This window comes from Rousettus aegyptiacus, unplaced genomic scaffold (assembly GCF_014176215.1).
Source record: "Rousettus aegyptiacus isolate mRouAeg1 unplaced genomic scaffold, mRouAeg1.p scaffold_m13_p_12, whole genome shotgun sequence".
Lineage (NCBI taxonomy): Eukaryota > Metazoa > Chordata > Mammalia > Chiroptera > Pteropodidae > Rousettus > Rousettus aegyptiacus.
This window is the reverse complement of record NW_023416287.1, coordinates 78020618-78037961: the sequence shown is the minus strand read 5'-3', so window position 1 is coordinate 78037961 and position 17344 is coordinate 78020618. Positions and strand designations below refer to the sequence as shown.

The 17344-nt window shown below is 39.0% G+C and overlaps 1 long non-coding RNA gene across 1 annotated transcript in view; it reads right to left on the bottom strand.

Annotated features, from left to right (window-relative positions):
• Positions 1-200: 200 nt before the first annotated feature.
• Positions 201-17344, bottom strand: part of LOC107512856 — a 212655-nt gene continuing 195511 nt past the window's right edge. The window contains exons 4-5 of the long non-coding RNA XR_001597423.2: positions 3862-3931; positions 201-997 (exon numbers count right to left, since the gene is read on the bottom strand). This is a non-coding gene — a long non-coding RNA (uncharacterized LOC107512856). The remainder of the gene's footprint in view (positions 998-3861; positions 3932-17344) is intronic.

Here is a 17344-nt window from a genome sequence, read left to right as displayed (position 1 = left end):
TAAATTCCAGTAGAAAAGCCCCAGGGTCACTGTGGATGACAAAGAAGAGGACCCTCTCTTCTACTTTTAGCTATAACTACAGTCACTGCTAACATTTATTGAGCATTTCCTCTATGCTAGGGACTGCGGTAAGTGATTTATATGCATTATTTCGCATAATCTTCCTAAGAACCATATTAGGTCGGCAGTATTACTTTTATGTTCTCCATTTTACAGATTTAAAAATGTAGAGCTAAGGGAAGTTAACTTCACCCAGGTTTGCTATCTAATAAGGGATAGATCTCAGAGATTCGACACTCCCAGGCCTTTCCCGCTCTCTACCTCTCATTTCTATCACATTCTAAACATGAGCTTTATTCTTCAGCCTCCTCCATGAGTCAGGAGACCTGGGAAAAAGTGGTTCTGAGGCAATAACCATACAGTTATGAGTCAAGGGGAAACCCTCCAGTTTACATATGAAAAATCCCAGGGAAGACCTTATCCTTATTTGGTCCACATGCCCACCCCTGGGCCCATCATTGTGCTCAAGAAGGTTCTATGGTTGCCCATACCTGAGGTAACACACCCACCCTGTGATCAATAGAACAGATGCTATGACTGGCGGCATCGCCAAAATCCCATTATTGTAATAAGGAACTGGACGGACAGTAGCAGACAAAGACAGGTACCTGCACGGTCGGCCTTTGTGACAGCGATAGACCTTAGAGTCGTCAGCGTGAGATTTAAAAAGCCAAACTGCGAGGTGACAAAGAACTGCAATGCGGGAAGCACAGACTGGAGCAGAAACCCAAACGGGGTCCGAACACAGGGTGAAACAAGATTGTTACGAGGAAAGGAAAGCAATACTTACATGAAAAGGAGAAAGAATTCCTACAGGTGCTGACAAGCTGAGCTACTCATGGCTACACATGAAGAGTCACAGGTCTATCTTCAGGTAGAGCGTCCGTAATCATTAGTCCTCGTGGTCAAGATGTCGACTTTTCTGCTAGCTTTACACCTGGTTGTAAAACAATGTTGGTTTTAGTCCGGCTCCAAGGCCTGGCTCAGTCTAATGATTCAAGGAACAAAACGTGCAAGGCAGCCCCCTGGCATGGTGGCTCTGCGTCCATTTTTAAATGGCTCCATTTACATTATTTTTCACGTGATGGAGAGTCCAGAGGTGTTCCCAGGAGAAGAGGAAACATGAAGAGACACATGAAGATGTTAAATAACAATGTGTCCAGAGAGCCACAAGTAGTTTAGATGTGTCTGGAGAACAGGATGTGTATGGCGAAGAGGTTGAGATTGGAGATTGAAGGTCATGGAGAACTTTGTGTGATACCCCAAGGAGTTGGAACTTTATCCTGAAAGCAATGATAAGTCATAAAAGGATTTTAAGCTGGGGGGTACTATGGCAAGTTCTGATTTGGAGAAAATACAGTTTTATAGTCAATATACAAGAAAAATTAGGAGCAGAAATATCAGTGAGGAAACTGACAATCGCTCAGGCACGAATGATTAATGTGTTTGCAAAGGAACAAAAGCACTGGCAATGCGGTTGGTGCTGAAGAACTAGAGAGGAGTGATGCTAAGGAGGCAGGATTCGTAAAAGACAATCTGAATTCTTACTGGAATTAGAGCGTCCTAACTGTCCACTGATGCTCAACCACCTTCGTGGCCGACCCAACAGGACTGCCAACACAGCAATAAAACCAAAAGTGTCAAAGTAAACAGAACCCAAATCCTGTGGGTCTCCCAGAAGTGGCAGAAGAAACAGCAACTGCATCCCTACCACTTACAAGTCTTAACTCTGAGCTGCTGGTTTTGCGATTTATAAAGAACACTTTAAGCCCATAGCCTTGGAAAGGAATTACCAGTGCACGAATTTTTCCTGTAGGTGTTTTAACTGGTGCAGTTTAACAGCTAGAACCCTCGGGAGGCAACATGACACATGAAAAAGGCTGAGCCATGAGCACAGACAGGTCTGGCTCCGACACCTCCCATGCCCCCTGGACCAGGGCTTAACCCCTCTGAGTTGCAGTTTTCCTAAGAGATATCTCCCTCCCTGGCAATAATGCTATTTTTCTCAGGGATTTTGTAAAGACTCAAAATAATCGCATATAAGACAACAAAACAAGCTTCACAAGGTGTTTCGAAATGAATCTGAATCACTAATTTGTTTTGCTCAAGGGGGCAGAGGAAGGAACATCAAAATATGGGACATTCGTGGTTTCCACTAACAAACAAATTCTTGCCATAGAGAATCAAATTAACAACGTCATAAATAGTGAGTTAATCCTCACAGTGTATACATTAAAATTGAGGTAAATTAATTCAAATTCTATAACATTTTCTAATAAATTACATTTTCTCCTGGAACTTATAATGAATAAATAAGATTTCTTAACAAAAACATGTAAACTTTTGCAGAAATCATAACCATGTGGTTGAGAGTTATATTCCATAGGCAACAGTAATAAATATTTGTACATAAATGGCAGACCTTCACAGGAGAGTGTATCCTTTTCAACAAATTAAGTAGTGAGAAATTTAATTTAATAATTTAGAACATTTGTCACACCTGGCTAAACTTATTTCTCATTTGCCATCTTATGTAACTGGTCTGTAAACATTCTTTAACCTCCTCTCTTCTCTTTAAGACAAAGGATGTTTTTAAAATTTTATTTTATTATTAATTTCAAGTATACAGTCCATTGGTTAGACATTTATTTAGTTTATGAACTGATCCCCCTGACTGCTCTTTCTCTCCTCTGGCTCTCCACCTAGCCATTACATTAATGCTAACTGCATTTCCTATGCTATACTCCCCTTCCCTGTGACCAGTTACCAACAACTAATTTGTACTTCTTTAACCCTTCACCCCTTTCTCCCAGCCTCACAACCTCCCTTCCCTCCAGCCCTCACCAGATTGTCCTCTATATTTCTGAGTCTGTTTTCAATTAGTTTTTTCTTTTCGTTCCTTAGATTCCACATATAAGTGAAATCATATGGTAGTTACCTTTCTCTGCCTGATTTAATTCACTCAGCATAATAACCTCTAGGTTCACCTATGTCATTGAGAATGGTAGGATTTCATTTTTTTATGGTTGAGTAACATGTCATTGTTTAAGTGAACCATAATTTCTTTATCCAATGGTCTGTTGATGGGCATTTAGGTTGCTTCCATCTAGGCTATTGTAAATTGTGCTGCCGTGAACATAGAGATGCATAGATCTTTATGAATTATTGTTTTGGTTTTCTTTGGATAAATACCCAGAATTGCAATTTCTGGGTCAAAAGGTATATCCATTTTTAATTTTTTGAGGAACCCCCAGACTGTTTGCCATAGTAGCTGCACCAATTTGCAATGCCACCAACAGTGTATGAGGATACTAAACTAGCCTGAGCCTTTCTATTACCATAGTCACTTGGATTGTCTTTTTTTCTCCTATTTCCTTTTAATCTGTTGAGTTTTGAAGCAATAATTCAGCCACAACTGTGACCAAGTAAAATCGTGAATAGAAAAATACGGCTTTTAATTATCTTTCTCCACATATGGAAAGTGCCTAGCACAGCACTTGGCCCAAAGAAGGAGCTCGGGCATAGGAAAAACAGGACTCGCTCTGCTTCCCATCTGGTCGGTGAATGCCCTACCCGTACCCTGGCCCCCCGGAAGTCCCAGCATTCGAGTCCTTCCTAGTGAACATTCTGCCATGTGGTTATTTGTATTTTGCTCTTTCTAAATCTTAAGAAAATGTAGGCTTGTTTGGGGCCAAAATAGTCAATATAGTCAGTAATATTTTATGAGAACAGTAAATCAAACATGTGGAATATCTACTTTCCTTGAAAAAAAAAAAAGTAATTTCTTGCAAGTCCACTCACCTAGCTTCTCTTTATTCGCCTAGGGTGGCTCAGATTCATCATAATAAATGTAGATGCAGCTTGCAAGAAACTAGAAGAAAAAAAATTCACGAAAATTAGTACAACAAACCTCCAATTGCAAATACATATCATTTAATTCTAATACAGGCGACCCCAGATTTAAACCTGCTGAACTTGTGATGCTCCCTACTTTCCCACTTCAGTAAAGACCATACCCCATATTTATTAGCTCTAATTTCTACAAACAATGCTCTCAGCATTGCAGTTGGCAGCTTGAGGAGCTTACTGTAGTTGGTTATCAACTCTCCTCACAACAACTGCAGGCATATGTGGAGTGAGGGAATCTCTTTCTGACTGCTCTACACTTTATTTTTGCAAATTTTCTTTAACTTTTAAATGATTTGCTCTTCACGGTGTCAGAGAAAAATAAAATTTGACGGAATACGCAGAATGTTAAATCAATCGCCACCCCACCCCACCCCATCCCCCAAAAAGGCAAGACGATCTGACTATTTGAAAAGGAAATGTGAGAGTTTTAACATAAGGGTAGGAGAAATGACTGTGAACGAGCAAACTGCTGAGTCCGGACTGTCACACTCAAAGCACAAACACAACTCTGGCGTTCAAGGAAACATAGCTGACGACTATGAAGAGTGCTGAGCTGGTGCAATAGACAGTCTTTTTTAAAAAAAGAAAAAAAAAAGAAATCATTTATCAGATGGAAAACTTTACATTGTGTAATGAGGTATCGAAGTCATGCTCCACTTCTGTGCCTCGTCGTACAGAGCACATCATCACAGAAAGGGTCTTCCCTAGTCAAGGAAGAATTTTAAAGGAACTCCCACATCTGCCAGGTTTTCATTCCTCTAGAAATGTGTATAACAAGTATCTTCATATTCTAACAAAGGCAGGCCTTTAAAATGTAGAATTATTGCCGGGAGAGTATATATCAAGGCGAGTGATTTTTCTCAAGGGTTCTGACAGGGAAGGAACAAAGACCTCAACACTTGCTCCCTAAAATTTAAAGTTAAGAAAGACTATTAGAGTAGACTAGGGTTATATGACCCAAGTTCTGCAGGCCAGAGGAGACCTCAAGGATGCTAAAAGTAAATTCACTAATAGGACTGTTCTGGCGTCCCAGTTCCAACAGAAGACGCTTAAGTTTTGGTCCAGGCTGAAGCCAGAAGTACTTCTAAACCTAGCCACCTGGTACCATGATTACTGTGTTAAAAAAGCAATGAATGAGCATGTAAATGCCATTGACAGCAACAAAAAGCATGAGATCAAGCACATGCCACTATAGGCAGAATCTGGGGGGAACAAAAGCATCATTCCATGTCTAGGAGAGTCTACTGGACCGTAGAAGACGAGCTCTCAAATGAGATCCCCTGTAGCAGCCATAAAAGCAGCAGCAGGTCTAACCTGTTTCTCCAGTTATTGCACCAGGATTTTGAACTGTTTGAGAAATTGGAGACAAGGGAAAGTTCATAAGATGAAAATATTAACTGTCTGCTAAAAGAACATGTCAGGGATTGAACAACTGATTTGAAAACATTATCCTAAGTGAGAGAACTCAGTTTAAATTAAAAGGCGCCATGTCGTATAACTCCATTTATATGAAAAGTCCAGAATAGGTGAATTTGCAGAGACAGAAGGTATGTTAGTGGCTGCTTAGGGCAGAGTAGATAGTGATGGCTAATGGGTACAGGGCTTATTTTTTTTTTTTTTTTTTTTTTTTTTTGGCATGATGAAAATGTTCTAAACTTAGATTGTGGTGATGGCTGCACAACTCTGTGAATATACTATAAATCATTAAATTGTACATTTTAAATGGGTAAATCTAATGGTGTACAAATTATGCCTCGCTAAAGATGTTTTAAAAGAAGGAATACACAAGTATATACTTTATTCTCTCTAGAGAAATGGAAACAATGTTTTTCCTATATAAACTTCAAAGCATCCACTTTTCTCATTGTTCTCATAAAAAGATTCAGCATAGGGAGGCAGTATAAACATATTATCATGGTTAAGATCTTGGGCTCTGGTGTCAGACTCTGTAGGTCCAAATGTCAACTGTGTTTTGTATAGTTGTATCAATCTGTGTCTCTGTTTCCAAGTCTGCAAAATGAGATTTAGTAAAACCTACTTTGTTGAGCTGTTGGAAGGATTTAGCATACTGCCTGACATGAAGTAAAAAATGAATGTTTTAATATCAAAAGAATTTTTAAAACGTACATATTTGTTTGTATCTAACATATTCTCTCTGTAGGGTTCAAAAAGTTGATAAGGCTTATTACATGGGAGAGAGAATCTGGTTGGCTGGGCAAAGGATGCAGGAGGGAGATATTTCAGACTACATATTTTTGGAATTTGAATAATGTAAGTTTATTACACATACAATGAAGAACTAAGTTTAATTAGATTTTTAAAAAAAGAAACAGGACTATATTTGTACCTCAAACTAGTCTGGCAGGTTATACTAGTTATACTTGCATGTTCCAGGATCAGACAGAACCAACTTAATACCTGCAAACTAGGCAACAATCTTGGCAAAGGCATGCGTCTCATCCGGCTGACATCCCACAGGTGTGTTGGAAGATACCCAGTGTAAATTTTTATTATAAGCGACAGATAGTTTTATCGACAGAATATCAAAAGGGCAACATGATGGTGTGGTCGTCAGGAGCATGAAATCTGTAACTAAACCCCTTGCTTTGAATTCCAGCTTTTCTACACGATGTTTGACCTCTCTGCGCCTCAGCATTCTCATCTGCAATATGGGGATGATACCACGGGGCTTTTGTGAGGCTTGGATGAGGTAACCCTTACACCGGAACCTGGCACACGGTACATGTTATATAAATGTTAGCTATTGTAGTGATTATCAGAGTTCCAGGAAATTCCAGGCCCTGACACACAGCGATGGAAGAATTATCTGAAAAGTTAAATTCATATGTTAAAAAGGACAGGATTTCCTTCTTTTTAAAGATGAATAATATTGCATTACATATATATATATAATTTCATTAATTCATTCATTTGTCAATGCACACTTGGGTTAATTCTATATCTTGGCTATTGTAAATAATGCTTCAATGAACATGGGAGTGCAGATATCTCTCTGAGATATTAATTTCATTTCCTTGAACATATACCCAGAAGTAGAATTGCTTGATTATATGGCAATTCTATTTTTCATTTTGGGGGGAATTTCTATACCATTTTTCATAATGACTGTACCATTGAGTGTGTCTTAGTATGCACATTTAGAGTATTTCTTCATGATATTTATGAATGAAAGCACTCAGTTGTGGAGTAATAAAATGTTCAGCTTTATAAGAATGAAAAATTGCTTTCCAATACGGTATTTATACCAACTTATACTCCTATAAGAAGTACATGAGAATTCCCATAGATTCACATCCTCAACTGTACTTGTTATTGATAAAAAATTCTTAATTTTTGAATTTTTATCCATATTTAATTTGCATTCTCCTGATAACTAATGATGTTGAGTGGCTTATATCTATTTGCCAATTGTGTTTCCTCTTCTGTGAAATTGCTATGATCTTTTGCATATGAACTAAATTGTTACTCAATTATCTTTTTCTTTCCAATATGTAATTTTTACAAATTATATGCATTGCTATGTGATATGGCTTATATTTTCATATTTTTTTGATAGAGGCTTTTGACTTCTTAATTTTAACGTACTCTAATTTATCAACATTTTTATCTCTTTTAAGAGTTCTTTTTGCCACTTGGAGCTTGCAATGAAGTTTTAAATTCTTACCTTTCACATCTAAGTCTATAATCCATTTGGGAACTGATTTTTGTGTATCAGCTAGGGAACTAAATCCCTTTTTTCCCCATAGTGAACAACGACATCCCCAGCACCATTTCTTGACATTTTATTTTTCTTCGGTGATTTGCAAGACTACCTACATCAAATATAGAATTCCCCAACATGCTTGGGTCTGCTTTTGAACTCTCACTTTTCCTTCCCTGGCCATTTTATTTATCATATTAATAATACTGTACTGCTTTAATTACTGTAGCCTTATAATAAATCTTAACAGGAAAGTCTCCCCCATTTCTCCACCTCATTGTTCCTCGGGACAACTTTGGTGATTCTTGGGCTTGACTGTTTCATACAATATTCTAACCAATAACAATGTCTCCATGATAAGCTAGCTTATGTTCCAGTAACAAACAATCCCCATATCTCAGTGATTTAAAACATGTAAACAGAAAAGGTTGATTTCTTGCTCATGTTACATAGTCCTTTGTGTCAGCATTTTCCATAACATTCTCACTCTAGACATCAGGCCAACAGGACAGGTGTCTAAGGCTCATTGCTAGTCCACGTCACGGGGAAAGAGAGCTCTGGAGGGTGGCACTCTGTCAATGCAACGCTATGACAAAAGTCACACACACACGGACTTCCAAACACAACTTATTAGCCAGTACTGATCATGTGGCCCCACCACACTCCAAGGAAGCCTGGAAGTGCAACTAGCCATGTGTCTGGAAGGCAGTTAAACACAACTGTTGAACTACCGGATGCACCTTTACCTCAAAGCCCTCAGCATCCTTCTAACAGGCTCACAAGATAGTACAGTGTGGAGGCTCAAGAGCCGAAATTCAGAATCTAAAGAATCTCACTTTGTCATTTTGCCCAGGGTCTAATTTGTTATTTATTTTGTGAAATTTTAGATTTAAATCAAGACATGGGTTAAATAAACTTATGGAAAGTCCTATGGAAATATAATATGTCACACCTTGAGAGTGGAAACTATTACATCAGAGAATGGATTCACTTTGCTTATATTAAAGGAAAATTATGAAGCAGGTCACTCGAGTCTCAAATTCCTTCATTCCAGATACTGTGTTGTAAACCCCTTCTCTTTGTTAGCTAAACAGAAAACTTGTTTGCTGGGTAATCACATGGAAGATGTTTCAAGTAAGATTGCATTTGACTTTTCTAACTTTTTTCACAAATTAGAAATCTCTGTGCATTTCCTGACATTCAGTATAAAGACAGAATTTATTGTTAAATTCTTTCAGTATATATCTCGCTATACCAGCCTGAAATATGGGACATTTTAGATAACTTTGAAAAATCATAGGTGGCGGCCTGCAATTATTCATTAATCATACTTTATGTTAGTAAGGTAATCATTTCTGGTAAGACATAATTGACAATGATCTCACTCCATCGATTGTAATTTTTTTTCCACTTAGAGTTGAGTCCATTGATATACAAAGTCTAAAAAGGTCAGTGTAACTTGGTAGTGTTGGAAATAGATACGATTGCAATGTTGTTGCCACAGTTGTTTACAACATGAATTTCAAAAAAAAAAAAGTGCTTCTATTTCTACATCTAAACACAATACAAAGTCTCATTCTCCCATAAGTGCATATAATTAGTCTGCACTGGAGAGTTCGTAGCTCTCAGCAATAGGCTAAGAGTTCTCTTGACTTTCAGCTGAGCCAAAGAAGAAAAAGAGCTACCACTCAAACACAGCTGGTGAAAATATGTTTAAACACAGACAAAAATATAAACATAACGCAGTGAAAAAAAAGGAGGCCACTGGAGTCAAGCTGCTTGGGTGTAGCCTCCATTGCCTCATTTTTTCACTGTATGAACGGAGACGATTTTATGTAGAAACTAAGAACTTGGGTTCTGGAATTAGTTTGGTAGGCTCTGCCCCTTGCTGGCTACAAGTCTTTGGGAAAGCTACTTAACATGTAGAAAATGGGAATAACATTAGTACTTACCTCACAGAGTGACTGTAAATGTTACATTGTTTTGAAAGTGCTTAGCATAATGCCGGGCACATAGTAAGTGCTCAATAAACGATAGCTATTATTATGTTCGTAATATTTATGTTATTATACAAATGCACTTATATTTACCACAGGGTAAAGGTCATTGTGCTTATCATTAAAGATAGCCACAAATTCACCAGTGATGGCTATAGGTTGTCTTCATCTGCCAAAGATCATATTTTTTTTCTCTCTCTCTACTGGCTCAGCTAGGCGATTTAGACTTTACTAGGAACATGGACTTAGGATACCAGAAAAAGAATCGGTCTCTATTTATAAATATGCACAAACAAGAGGATGAGGATCTGGAGATACAATCTTCATGAGAAAGGCTTTATACACACAGGGGTATAAACCCACAGGGCGATCAAGCCCATTGCTTGATTTCTTGCTACGTTACCTGCCCCAGATGTTGCCCCTATCCCAGGTGCCTAAGGTTGTCCAGAAAACAGGCCGTTCCCTGAAAACAAAGCCCGAATTCCAAGAAACCAGAGCCTTGATCGCTTTGTTCAAGGATGTGTTTATATCACAGTAGGAACAAGTTTGGGTCATCCAGGCAACCCTCCCAAGTTCGAAGGGAAGGTGTACAGTATGGGTTGAGGAAAGTGTCTCGCCCGAGTCCCCACAGTAAGTTGGCTGCTCTGCCATGTCTCTGTCATGTAAACACGCCCACGGTAAATAGAAATTGACAGACTTATTTCAGTAGAATTTGGTTGTCCTAAAATTGAAGCCAAGGGCATCTGGGAATTTTATTTTTTTTTATTAGGCATTATAGAATCTCAATACTGGTTCTTCCCTCCCAGTTCTGAAGAAAATGAGACAGTAACAAAATCAGTCTCTTCTAGGCCAAGGATCACAGAGACTAGTTTTTTTTTTTTTTTTTTTCCTATGGAAGGCTCAGTGATGACTGTAACATAGGACGTTTACGACCCATACGTAGCCCAGCTTTGTCTGTGGCTTTGCCTCAAGAATCATGCCAATTGGTAACGGGTCACGACTCTTAATTTCCTTCTCACTCACCTTCTACGAGCACCTTTGGCCTTCTCCCTTACCTAGCTGATGCTCATTTGTTCTGATGAAAGATTTCCCTTCCGCTCTTGGAGGCTAGCCCAGCTCAGTTAGCCACAACTCCCCCACTTCCTGCCCAGATGCCCCTTCATGAATAACCCCATTCATCCCACACATGGGAGAAATTTTCTGATCCCTAGGCGCTGATTAATGTAACCTCCAATACTACTTTCTTTCCAACAAAGTAACCTGTTTTCCTCCCAATAGATCAGCCCATGAAATCTGAGTGGGGGCGGGGGGGATGTGGAGGAGGTTAACACAGCAACAAAAAGCCAAGTATTTCTCATTTAATTACCTATTTGGTAAGTACTTGTGAAACTTCTTCCCTTTCTCCCACTTATTTGGTTGATTGGTTTGATTTTTCCCACTTGCTGGGTGAATTCAGGGTATAACCAATTAAGATTTTATCTGATATCTATATCAAGACAAAAGATAAATCTTGTGGTCCTAATGGGTATAGTTAATTCTTGAAGGAGCCTCTGCTCCTGAAAATGTGGGAAATTCCCTCCTTTCTAAGTGACGATGGTCCACAGTGATGGTCACAAACCCAGGAAGGCTACGGGCTGTGGAGGCATGGATCAAATTGTTGTGTACTGAAAACCTCCGTTATTAGAACCAAGCTTGGCTTAATTCAAGACATTTACCTATTTCCTAGTAATTTTTAGGCACTGTGTTAGTTGCTGCTAAGAAACAAAAATTGCCCTATTGCCTTCGCTATAATGGGCTCACGATCTATGGTGGAGAAGGAAAACATCCACGAAGAAATCCAGTTCAAAGCAGAATGACATAAATGCCTCAACATGGAAAAAGCTGTGAGTTAGCAGGAAGAACAAAAAAGCAGAGACCAAATGGGGAGATCAATAATGATTCGTGAAGGAAGCTGGGCTTACGCAAGACCTTGGAGTATGAGTAGGAATTAAACAGTGAGAGACGTCCCGCTCCATACCCTGCTCCAGTCACCTTCATGACACTAATCACGAAGAGACTTGTTTATCTGTCTTTTGTCTCCCCACCCCAATAGAAAATGAAAATAATGAGGATGGAAACTCTGTATGTTATCTTTACTGGCCCAGTGCCAAAAGTATAATAGGCTCATGGTGAATACTTGCGGAGAAATGAACAAATGATTGGAGAGTTAAAGCATACCACGTAGAAAGAAAAAGAAAAGACTCGGCTAGATTATTAGCCATCGATTCTGTGTTAGAAATTAAATACTTGCTTTCAGTGAGTCCTCCTAAAGCAAGGGTAGGCATACTTTTTCCACAAAGGGCCAGATAGTACATATTATATACAGGCTTGGAGGGGCCACATAGTCTCTGTCAGAACTAATCAACTCTGCCATTGCCATATGAATCCAGCCAGAGACAGTATGTGAAAACCAGTATTGTTGTGTTCCAATAAAACTTTATCTACCAAAACAGACAGCAGGCTAAATTTCACCTGTAGGCTGTAGCTGCCAAATGCCTGACCTTTATAAATCAAAGGCAAAGAAATTATTGCACTATATGTTATTGATCAGATCATGTAAATGTGTGAGAAAAGGATATCAGTATTTGCATCATAAATTGATTACCTAACGGTACACATTTTAGACCCCAGGTTACCCTAAGAAACAAAGTTTTTATTTAGTCAAATTGACTTTCCTGGGTCTGAGTTGAAAACTTAGCTCAGTTCCCTCCTGACCCTTTTGAAGTTACCAATTTTGATGAGCAAATTCCTAAACACGTGGTAAAAGCACTGGAGCAAATGTCCCCAGGAAAACTTCCTTTCATGATTCAAATTTAAATTTTTATTTGAAATATTTGGATGACTCATCACTCTTCTATATATATGAGATAAAATATATATGCAAATATAAGTAGGATATAATGTTAAGCTCTTTCGTGGAAATTTCACATAGAAATCCCAACTATTACTATATCATAGTCACATTGAGATGAAGATAGCAATAAAATAATACTAATAAGAATATACGACAACCCAGAATTTAGCTATTTAGGAAGTAAATGACTCAAACAAGTTATACATGCACAGCTAGGGCCGAAACAATAAGGCATAGAAATTTGGGCTGTCAAGAAGTGGAGTCCAAGAAAATCAGCTAAGGCATAAAGGATCAAGTGAGTCTCAAAGGTGTGGCCTGGTCAGGGGTAGAATCTGGAAAATGTAACCAGGACCGGAAGAATCTATTGGCTCAGAGAAATCAGAAAAGGCAGGTGAAAGAAGAGAGGCGCACAGGTGATCACTGCCCCTGTCGGCCACATACCAGCATGTTTTTCAAGGGAAGCCTTGCTGGACCTTTTAATTCATACGTGTGGCTTATTCTGTTCATGTAGCTTTCTTTCTTTCATGATCAATGAATGTGGGTGAGGAAGATATTAAAAAGACACCCTAAGGTTCTTCTTCCAGCTTCTGATTAAGTACATCAAATATAGAGTTAAAACAAAAATATATTTCCTATTACCTTTATCAAACCCTATTTCTATACCTCCTTTGCGTAAGAGATTGATGCAAATACATAAAAATAAATATACTGGTAGGTAGGTAGATAATAAATAAATAGTAGCTATTTGGGAGACTCATCTCTCCATGTATCTGAGCATACAGATATATTACCTTTCCCAGCCTTTCCTATCAGCCATTATAATTGTGGTTGAGCCAATGGGATGGGATTAGGAAGTGATATACTGCTTCTCCCAATCCTGGCCCATCAAAACTTTCCAAACATACTCTTTCATCTTCTTTTCCTCTTTCAACTGTCGGGAATGGAAAAGACCCCCAGGGCAAATTGAGAGTCATGTGTATAACATGTCAAAGGCTCAAGACCGAAAGAAACTGAGTTTCTGAATCACTGCATGAAGGAGAGTCAGCAGAAGAACCATCACTGCACTCCGATAGGAGTTTAAGGTCTCTGATATTTGGGGGGCATCTCTACAATAGCAGTCAGCATCACCTTAACTAATGTGAGGTAGAAGAGCACACTTCGGTATTAGAACATCTTTGCAAATATTGCCTGACCTCACAGAACTTGATAAAAACCAATGTGAAAAAGGGAATAAGAAGAAATAAATAAAATTAGGTTAAAATAACATTTTTTTTCTCCTGTAAGCAAAGTTGTATCCTATTTCCTGTGCATATAGAAAAGAACGAAGTAAACAGAACAGTCTTCAGGAGCTGGGGTAGGTTGAAGGGGTCTATACTGGTGTAAATTCCTGCAGACCACTGGAAAATGGTGACATCCAAAGATGGTCACACAGTGGAATGCATCTGAGGACCACAACCAGATACCAAAGAACATTTGTTTTTTTTCCTTTTGCCCTAAAATTTTCTGTAATTTTTTTTCCTTTTTTTCCCTCTGTTCTCTGAGCTCTCATAGTACTCACTGGTACCTCCTACCATTTGATTATATCTTTTTTAAAAATGTATTTCATGTATGTAGCTTGAACTAAGTTGCAATTGCATATGGACAGGGACAAAGTCTTACACATTTTTCCCTCAGAGGCACAGCACTGAGTCACTCATCCTCCTTCAACTCAAGATCCACAATCCTCAGTGACCTGTGGCAAGGTTCTCGTCTGATGCGGTTTGGTTTGTTGTTTTTCCCCTCTACCCTTTATCTCCAATCTCAGTTTCTCTTTAGTCTATTTAATACATTCTTATTCCATCTTTCATACTTTCATTTACATGTATAGCCAGCCTTGAAAAACAGGTGGCATTGTTTTGTGCATGCTTGGTATATGGTCAATCTCATTCTGTGCCTTTTTTTTCATTTAGTCTTTTGTTTTTGAGATCCATCCATGTGGCTACATGGAAATCTAGCTCATTTCTTCTGACTCATGCTTAGTTTTCTCTGGCATGATAATTGACTTTGAAGCCATCAGCATGTTATAAAAGTAAATATAATGAAAAACTTGATGAGGAACTCGCTAGTTGGCAACCAATTGTCTGGATTAGTCTGAGATTTTATTAAATTTAACTACTTGGTTAATGACCTAGAATCAGAATTGGCAATGTGTTTATTTCATTTGTAAACGATAATAGTTTGGAAAGTAAAGAGAATGGCAGGATAACGGCACCCACTTCTCCCCCTCTTTCCCTGACTGCTGTCTCTGTCGTAATGACCTCTGTCTTAATCTGACTGTAAATTTGTACAAAATTAATTATAGTAGCTTCCTGTTTTGCACAGCTTCTAGAAAACTGTGGCGATGTTTTGAACAGTTTTGGGGAAAGAGAGAGGCTACTCACTGATGTTTTCCTTCCTTGATTTAGATATCAAAAACACCATCTTTACCTTCCCTCAACCCTATCCCTTGAAAACTCCTTCATTCAAAAGATCTGCAGTTACAACCTCCTGGAACAAAGCCCGAGTTCAGTGTTTCTTAAGGTGTAGTGCAGAACCACGTGGGCATCAGAACACCTTATGCGTTTTTAAAAAAGATCTCTTCCCATCTAAGTCAGAATCTCTGGGGGCGGGACCCAAGATGTGCACTTTTAACAACCTCTTTGGTGATCACAATTCAATCACAATTCACTTTAAGGCTTACCTCTCGCCCATAATTCTTGGTTACCTAACCCAGAAATTAACAAAATTCGGTATATCCAGATAGTAACAGACTTTATGGTTATAGAAGGCTGCAGTGGAAGCTGTTTACCTAGCTTTACATGGGCACCTGACCTTGACATTTATAGCAAGAAGGGTCCACCTAGCCCAAGTATTTATATGAAACAATATCCAAAAAGGGTTATTTCTATTGGGATTTTATAAAGATGACAAATTAGTTCAAGGTATTCTATAGAGAACACCATATTCCATTTTCTATACACACTTACAGGTAACTGAGTTTCTAATATAATCTCCTAATTGAAAAAAATGATGACCGCCTTTAAAACTAAGAGGCTAAAGCTTCTCCAGTCCGCATTCTCTTCTCCTGGGACATAGATGCTCTCTCTACTGCTAGAACTGTGTATATTCATCTTTGTGCACATTTTTCCAACACTTGACTTAAGAAAATACAGATTTGCCTGTGCCTGAGTTCTCTCTTATTACAATTGGTAGCATTCTTTTAAAATCACTGTTATCAAAATCAAAGCAGAAGCTGGAGCCTTCATGGTCAGTACATGAGAGATCTGCTACTGTCACTTCTTGTGTGACGTTATTAAACACAACCCTAGCGGTGACGAGGTTCACACTGGCTGGCACACATGAGGAAGCAGTGTGTATGCGTCTCTGCCTCCTGATCCTCAGGCCAGCTCTGGCGGGCGGTGGGGGGAGAAGGTCGGCGGCACCGTCATTAGGGCCTAGACACAGGACTTCCAGGTCGAGGCCCCATAGAAAGCCTTGGCACCCAGGTGTGTATCAAGCCCCAAAATGCAGATTAGGCATCCAGTTACCTCTGGCTGCCACGAAGCATCTGGGCACTAAGGACCTACTTGCTCACAATTCGGTGAAGTAATTTTTGAAACAGTTTCTGTCATCAAATCGAGGTTCAAATTCTAGGGCATTATTTTTTGGATGACGGTCACTTCAGACAAAAGATTTGAACAACCATTTCAGATTATCAATAAATTATTTGGAAATTATCATGATTTGATAAACAATTTACACCTCATTTTAAATCACTCAATAAGCAATGTTATAATACATATATATTATACATGTATTATCTAGAACATTGATGTATTATATTACTTCCTGAATGTTAAATATTTTGAATGTCACTTTTGAGTACACATTTATATATTTCCACACACACGCAAGCATGTTTGGTGTGGGAGCATGGTAAATATTATTGTTTTATTTTTTTACATCCATTTTTGTGTAAGAGAAACATGAGCTTAGATTATGGAACCAAGTTCATATTTTGGTAGAGAAGTTCTCAGCCTGATCCAAATTAAATAAATCGGCTGAGCCTCTAATCACTTTTTCAGCCCAAAGTTGCCTGAATGAGTGGTGCATCTTATCTCCACTGAAAACTCTTAGGAAAGTTCCTGTTCATTTATCAAGGCCCCGCATAGTTCTTGTTCTTTGGGGCATCATAAACAATGTTTGAAGACATCCAAAGATTTACATAAGATCCCAGTTACCAAGAGAATGTAAATCAAATGCCTTGACCAAGAGCCTCTGGAGTTAGGCTCAAACACAGCTTGTCGCCCAACCACCCTTCAGCACACATCTTGGTCTGTCCTAACGAAACTCTCCTACCAGTCTCCAAAACGTGCTTCTGCCATATGCTTTCTTGCCTCTTTCCGTTGTCACCCCATGTGCCAATTTCTATATCCTGCTCCGGGCTGAATTACTTCCCCCGTGCCTTTCAGCTCTTCCATTCTTCGGGATCCACTCTCTGCTCCATCTGAGTTCTCAGAGAGTACACCACATACTCATTTCACGTTTATCGTGTACCGTGGTGATAGCATATGTTTGTCCAGCGTTTTCATTTGCCTATTGCCATGCTCTTAACTTTTCAGATGCATCATGCCTTCCGGGCCTACATAGCGTGTAAGCACCTGAGGATGGGGCTGTGTCTCATTATTTTGGGAGTCAGCAGCTGCCCTAGGTTCAGGGCCCTGCATAGAGACACAGTTCGTCAAA